Source organism: Chionomys nivalis, chromosome 12, assembly GCF_950005125.1.
Source record: "Chionomys nivalis chromosome 12, mChiNiv1.1, whole genome shotgun sequence".
NCBI classification, from domain to species: domain Eukaryota; kingdom Metazoa; phylum Chordata; class Mammalia; order Rodentia; family Cricetidae; genus Chionomys; species Chionomys nivalis.
This window is the reverse complement of record NC_080097.1, coordinates 2,908,485-2,915,624: the sequence shown is the minus strand read 5'-3', so window position 1 is coordinate 2,915,624 and position 7,140 is coordinate 2,908,485.

The following is a 7,140-nucleotide window of genomic DNA, read 5'->3' as shown; positions in this document are numbered from 1 at the left end:
TGCCAGCCCCACCTGTCCTTTCTCCTGCCTAGCTATTGGCCATTCAGATCTTTATTAGACCAATCAGGTGTTTTAGACAGGCAAAGTAATACAGCTTCACAGAGTTAAACAAATGCAACATACAAAAATGCAACACATCTTTGCATCATTAAACAAATGTTCCACGGCATAAACAAATGTAACACATCTCTAACTAATATTCTACAACATTTCTTCCTTTTTGTCAAAATAAAAATGAAAGGTTTTAATTTTTAAATAGTAAAACTATATGTAACAAAAACAGTTATCCAGTAAGAATTTATTAACAATATTCAGTCCATTTATATTTAGCAAATTTAGAGAAAATACTCCATTATCTATCTTACCTTGGTGGTTCCAAAGTTTTATATCTTATTTACTTTCCACCATAGCTAAGGAAAACTGTAAGTCTAACTATTTTATCTTTAACTCCATCAAAGACCACAGAAGAATGTAATATACCTAACAACAAGGACATCTGACTGTCTGGATAGTCACCCAAAGTTCATCTGCAACATTGGGGCATCCATCCCAGCCTACAGGCCTAGAATATCTGGCAGACTCTTCTGTGAAGCAGGGATCTCAAAGGACTGTTTTGCCTTGCTTTAGCAAAGTTCTATAGTCTTTTTCCTGTGTCCTTGCCACATTGAAAGCAAACTCCATATGGAGTTTCTTTAATGCCCATCATCCTTTTATGAAGTAAACTGGTGCTTCCAGGAGCAGATGTGCTTCACTGTCACAGAAAACCCCAAATTAACAAAACATCTTAAATGCCATATCTTTAGATCTTTGAAGTGTATGAAAATCATTTATCGGGGCTGGAGAGATGGCTCAGCGGTTAAGAGCACTGACTGCTCTTCTCAAGGACCCAGGTTCAATTCCCAGCACCCACATGGCAGCTCACAACTGTCTGAAAATCCAGTTCCAGGGAATCTGAGACCTTCAAACCAATGCACATAAAATAAAGTTAAATAAACCATAAAATTTAAAAAAAAAAGAAAATCATTTATCTCTCTAATATATATCTGTTTAACCTTGAAAACATACCGAATCTGACTACAAGTTTGATTATTATAGATTAACTACTAACCTCATTGTTGTGGGATATTTTGTGTTCTGACAAATAAAATTTACTTGGAGTCAGAGGGTAGAGCTAGCACCAGTTAACCATGGAGGCCTGGAGTCTGTACAGACAGGAAACAGGAAGTGATAAGGCAGGGTGGAGAGAGGATCCAAGCCCTTTTGGATGAAGGAACTGAAGAGGTAAGAAGCAACTGGTGTCTGTTCCTGGTTCTCTGATCTTTCAGGTTCTTACACCAATATTTGACTCCTAGTTTTTTAGTGATAAAGATTAATTATATTTACACTTCACCTCATTTCTTAACTCTACATTGAATTTTTAAATGAACTGCATAAGTACAATGCCCCAAACAAGAGGAGAAACATACATACAGTGTAACAAAAATAACAACTTTAAATTTGTATCAATATAACAAAATCCATGCCAATGTAAAATATCTGAGATTAATAGTTGTCTTTTTACCCTATATCCCTATATCCCCCTCCAACATTCATAACTCACCAAATAACCAAAGACCTCCTACACCACCTCTTGGGAATGTGGGCAACATGTGCTCCAGAAGGCTTCCTGTTGTCTGTGAGCGAAGGCATCTTTAGGGTCCCTGAGAAAATTTGAGATATTGGCCAAGTTCTGGGGAGACCAGCTGTAATCTTTGTTGATGGAGTATCACCTGCCAAAATTCAGGAGGTCACCCCTGATCAAACCTGATCCATAGTAACCAGGAAGAAACCCACATCCTCTTGTCTCCTGTGGGAACAAAAACGAAGCCTCTTCTCCAAGCAATGCATCTTTTAAGTTCCCTTTTACAATTTTGAATTCTATTTTAAAGTTAAGGCATTCCTAAACTATTTAGGCTGGTTTATTTCAATAGTCCCTCTTTCAATTCTAGGTCTCTCAGCTTATCAGCAATCAAAAAATGCAAAATCAATATAGCAACAAACAGAATCCAGACTCCCTGCATACCTGTTTCCTATCTTATGTGCTTCTTCTCTTATTTTACTTTTACTCTTTTTAAAGACTTTGTTGTCTGAATTTCTGTCCTGCCCAGTTCCCACAATCGTTAAGTCCCAAAGAAATCACACAAAGGTCTACATTAGTTATAAACTCATTGGCCTAGTATCTCAGGCTTCTTATTAACTCTTACAACTTACCTTAGCCCATTATTCTTGTCTATGTTAGCCAGGTGGCCCGGTACCTTATTCAGCGAGGCAGTCACATCTTGCTTCTTCTGTGGCTGGGACAGGATAGCATACCAAGATTTCCTCTTCCCAGAATTCTCCTGTTCTCATTGGCCCGCCTCTACTTCCTGTTGTCCTACCTATACTTTCTGCCTGGCTACTGGCCAATCAGCGTTTATTTAAAATATAATTGACAGAATACAGACCTTTGTCCCACACCAAGACTTTATTATTTTTAAGCTATTTATTTCTTTCCATGACTGTCTACACCCGTTTTCTTTTCTTTCTTAAGCCCACACCATTGTTAAACACACTAGAACCTGTTTAGAGGTTCCGCACCCCCCTCTGGATCTCTTTTACTGTGGATCTCTAGTCTTTTTTGACCATGTGAGCAAACTCTAAACTGCTTAGTTACAGCTGAGCCTCTCCATGGCTATGTCAGCTGGCTCTGCCAGCTTCTAGGGTCCTGAGAGCCAAGCCTAAAGTTTGCAGCACGGATGGAGGTGTGTGACCAGGAACTGCATTCAACCTTCCTAGCTGTGGCATGCATGTACCTTGCACTTGTACTTAGTCTTTTGTTTGATTGTTTGTTTCTGTTTGTTGTGGAAAAGACTGTTTAAGTGTCCTGCTGTACAACAGTTTCTTTTTTTTTTTTTTTTTTTTGGTTTTTCGAGACAGGGTTTCTCTGTAGCTTTGGAGCCTGTCCTGGAACTCCCTTTGTAGACCAGGCTGGCCTTGAACTCACAGAGATCCGCCTGCCTCTGCCTCCCGAGTGCTGGGATTAAAGGCGTGCGCCACCACCGCCCGGCTTGTACAACAGTTTCTTAAAGAAGCATATCTGGTTTTGCTTTTCCCCCAACTTTCTCGGGCCCTGGGGATATTCAAGCCTAAACGTAGTTGTTGTTATTTTTACTTTTTTTTTTTTTGGCTCTTTGCTCTTTGGGGGGCTCACCACCCAGTCCCCCAATAATCATATGGAGGCTTATTCTTTCTTATGAATGCCTGGCCTTCGCTTGGCTTCTTACAGAGACCACAGCCTGTCATATCTGTCACACTCCAATGCCAGCTTCAATTTCAGTCCAGGTTCTGTCATCCTGGACTCTATGTATGAAGAATATGTATGTGTCCCACATAACTGCATCTTTTAGCCCTGAGAACTACGATGAGGCTTAACATCTGGCAGAAATACCCTTCTCTCTGTCGACGCACCCCTCTTAGGTTGGCTCCATCACTCATGCTCAATGGCCTTGTGACTTTGGCTTGTTCATTTGTTCCTAAGGCCTTCCCTTTGAGGAGCAGAGTTGCCCCAGGGCTGTCAAATGTGCTGTTGTTCGGGAAGCCACTGCTATTTTTAGCGTCTGAGCTCGACTTCCTCAGTCATTTGGGATGGAGAGGTTTTGCCCAAGACCCCACAGGCCATCCTTAAAATCGGTCCATTCCATCTAGTGTTCTCCCTGTGTGACGCAAACAAGGAAACCAGGGCAGGGAAATGACCTGGGTCACAGCACAACTGAACCACCCACACAAGCACACTGACAAGTGGATCGCAAGCTTACATCAACAACCTTGTGAGTCAGGTCTTCTTCCTGCTTACACTAATGCATGCATGCCATTTCCCGTGACGTATGCAGCCTGTGAGGGACACCCTGCTAACAAATGTCCTTAGTATGTGAGCCAACGAAACCTACACAGAGCATCAGGGAGAGTGGAACCAACCTAAGAGGGGAGTTCCCCGCATGAGTACTGGGAGTAAGACTTGGCATCTTTTCTGTAACTGTCGGCCCCCTTGTATCTTCAACCTTGGATCCAGGTTCCCCTCAGCTCCAAGTTTTTACTGGGCTACATATTATTTAACCAAGACAAAGAATTGAGGTTGTGCCCAGTACACATCGTGCTCACCAGATGCTGTTGGGTCAGGAGGATCTAGTTTAGACTCGGGAGTTGGACCCTGCTCACAGGGAGGAGCAGTTTAAGAGCCCTGGAGAGCATCTACATTCAGGGTGGGAAGAGGAAGGTTTTGGACAGAGGAGCTGTGGGGTGGAGGTGGGGGGAGGACAAGCTCCAAGTTGCTCAGCTTCCCTCTAGTTGGAGAAGCAGCCGAGGTCATCAGGGATGCTGTGAGAACAGAGCTTGACTAAAGGTAGACACATAACCTTCAGAAGAACCACAGAGTGCCCAGTCCTTTTCACGGCTCAGAAAGCACACTGGGCAATCAGTGTGTAGCCAAGCAGTTACTTGACCTACAGAAATGTATGTCCCACGGAAGCCTCAACTGCGTAAGAAGTTGATATCAATAAATGGTAACTTCAGGGCCATTGATTAAGTGTGTCATGCCCATAACAGAAATGTAAATTCCTCAAGGACGGCAAATTCCACCGGGCTGCTCTCACGGCCCAGAAGTCTGCCTGTCACACACTAGGAGTTCAGGAAACGACTGAGCTCAGCTCCACTTTCATTTTCTCTTGTTGGAAAAACCGTGGCAGGCACTGCCATTTGCTTCTATTTGTTAAGTTGGTCCGAGTTACACGTTCCGTAAAAAGACAGACATAATTTAAGTCCAGGCTCTTTGTGTTATAATTTAAAAAATGGCCAGGAGTCACACCATACAACAGGGCTCACATGGGATGTTCACTGGAAGAGGAGAGAGAAAGGGCAGAAAAGGGGACAGAGAAGGGAGCGGAGACGGAACCCTGGGGACAAGAGTGGCAGAAGAGATAGAGAGACGTAGGGAGACATGGGGAGGCGGGCAAGACCCATCTTTTATAAGGAAACATAGCGAATGTGTATAGGAGGTGCTCTTAGTGGCTGCCGCTGAGGATGCATCCTGCCAGGACCCCAAGGGTAGGCCAGTGTAGATGCCTGAATACTAGTTCCTTGACTGCAGAGACCAAAGTTATCACTGTGCTCCCCAGCCTCTCACTGAGAAATGTTTTTTCTTATGTATGGGTTTGGGGGATGAGTGGATGCTGGAACCTGGAAGATGGGAAGGCCAAGGAGGATCTGATGTTGTGAGGTGAGATTTAGAATCTTAGTCACAGCTCTTGAGTGCTGGCAGTGGGTCATGGTCATGGTTACACGTGGGCCTCACACCCTGGAATGAGGCAGAGCGGGGTTCCTGGGGCTGGAGAAAGTTGCCTCCCTGACATCTTAGCATGGAAATAGTAGAAAGGAGGTCAAGCCATATATTCTGAACAAGACAGGTAACCATTGTTGGAACTTAAATTCCAGCTGACTTGGGCCAAAGGGAGCTGGCCGTGACTAGGCAGCTTGTTTAGGGACAGTTAACAGCATACACACACACACACACACACACACACACACACACACACACACACACGTATTGAGGGGACTAGAGTTTAGCTGTTGTCCATTCATAATGAGCTTGCTTTCAAAAGATACATATAAATAGCCTGGCCTTCTCCTTGGTGGGCTGAGGGCTGACGACTTAAGCCAGAAGCTGCTGGGTCTGCTGCTGTCGTTTTCAATGTTCTGGACGCTCAGTCTGTAATTAGTGAGCTCCCTTGTGGCCACTGTCTTCATCCTGTGCGAACACGGCCTCGTGACAGGGCTGAAGGCCTTCAGTGCTTCCGACGTGGAGAGAGCATGAGGTCAGGTGGAGGAGCCACGTGACCACCCGGCACTAGCAGTAGGCCATGGTCACTCTGAGTCACAGTTCAAGACAGAGAGCTTCGTGATGAACAACATGTCTCCACGCGGAGCTGAGGGAACCTGGATCCAAGGTTGAAGATACAAGGGGGCCGACAGTTACAGAAAAGATGCCAAGTCTTACTCCCAGTCCTCATGCGGGGAACTCCTTGGAGAGCTTTGTGCTTTTAGCAAAAGCAGACTTCAAGTTTCTGTGAAGCAACCTTGATGATTGCTACCTGAAACCACACATCCGCGGTGTTATTTGTGGCGGAGCTGACTGGATGCTAATGATGTATTAGTGCTCAGCTGTGAGACTTCCGAAATTACAGTCTGGCTTTGTGGCCTAATCTAGCGTTGATGACAAAGCTGTTGGGAGCACAAGGCTGGGGGCAGAAGAAAAGACATCGAGTTTTTAGCAGGTCACGTCAAGGGCCAGGGCCCATGCGCCTTTTGTCTTTCTGTGGTGGTCTCAAACTATTTCAACTAGACAGCACAGGGATGGGACAAAGGTGACATCTAAGGATCTCCTCGGTGCCAGGCCCTGCACGTACACCAAGCAACAGCCCTCTGAGGTTGGTGTGGCCGGAGAATGTGACTCACTTGCCCCAAGTTATGTCACTAGTATGTGGCTGAGCTAGTATTCCAGTTCATAGGCATGTCTACTTCAACACCCCATGAGAGCTGAGAAGCACTGGCAGACTCTTCCTGGCCTTCAGAAGGCTGCAACGTGGCCCTGTGTGTAAAGTCTCATTTTCAGACTCATCCCTTTCCTTATACGGGGGTGGCATGGACTGGGTCCAGAATGCTTTGGGAAGTGAGCATTTTGACTAGCACTTACGGAGATTTTCAGGTCTAAGTCTATTTCTCAGAGGTGTGGTCAGTAGGCAGGCAGGCCCAGCTGGAAGTTTGTAGAAGTTTGAGCTGGAGAGTTAGGTGTGTGTAGACATCAAACAGCAAACCAAACCATTACAGACTTAGTATAGAGACGATGGAAGCTCCCAAATGGGTTGGCAGAGGACAACAGGCATTGCAAATGGTTGGTAAACAAGATGACCTCAGGAAAGACCACCAGGGGCTGAGTTCTAGGCACTCTGGACAGGACACTGGGTGGTAGCTGGGGCACTCGTGTGGGAGGGACCAGCGATGCATGATGGGCTGGAAAAAACCCATTCTGGACTTGAGCATTAATGATGGGAAAGAATGGATTTGGACCCA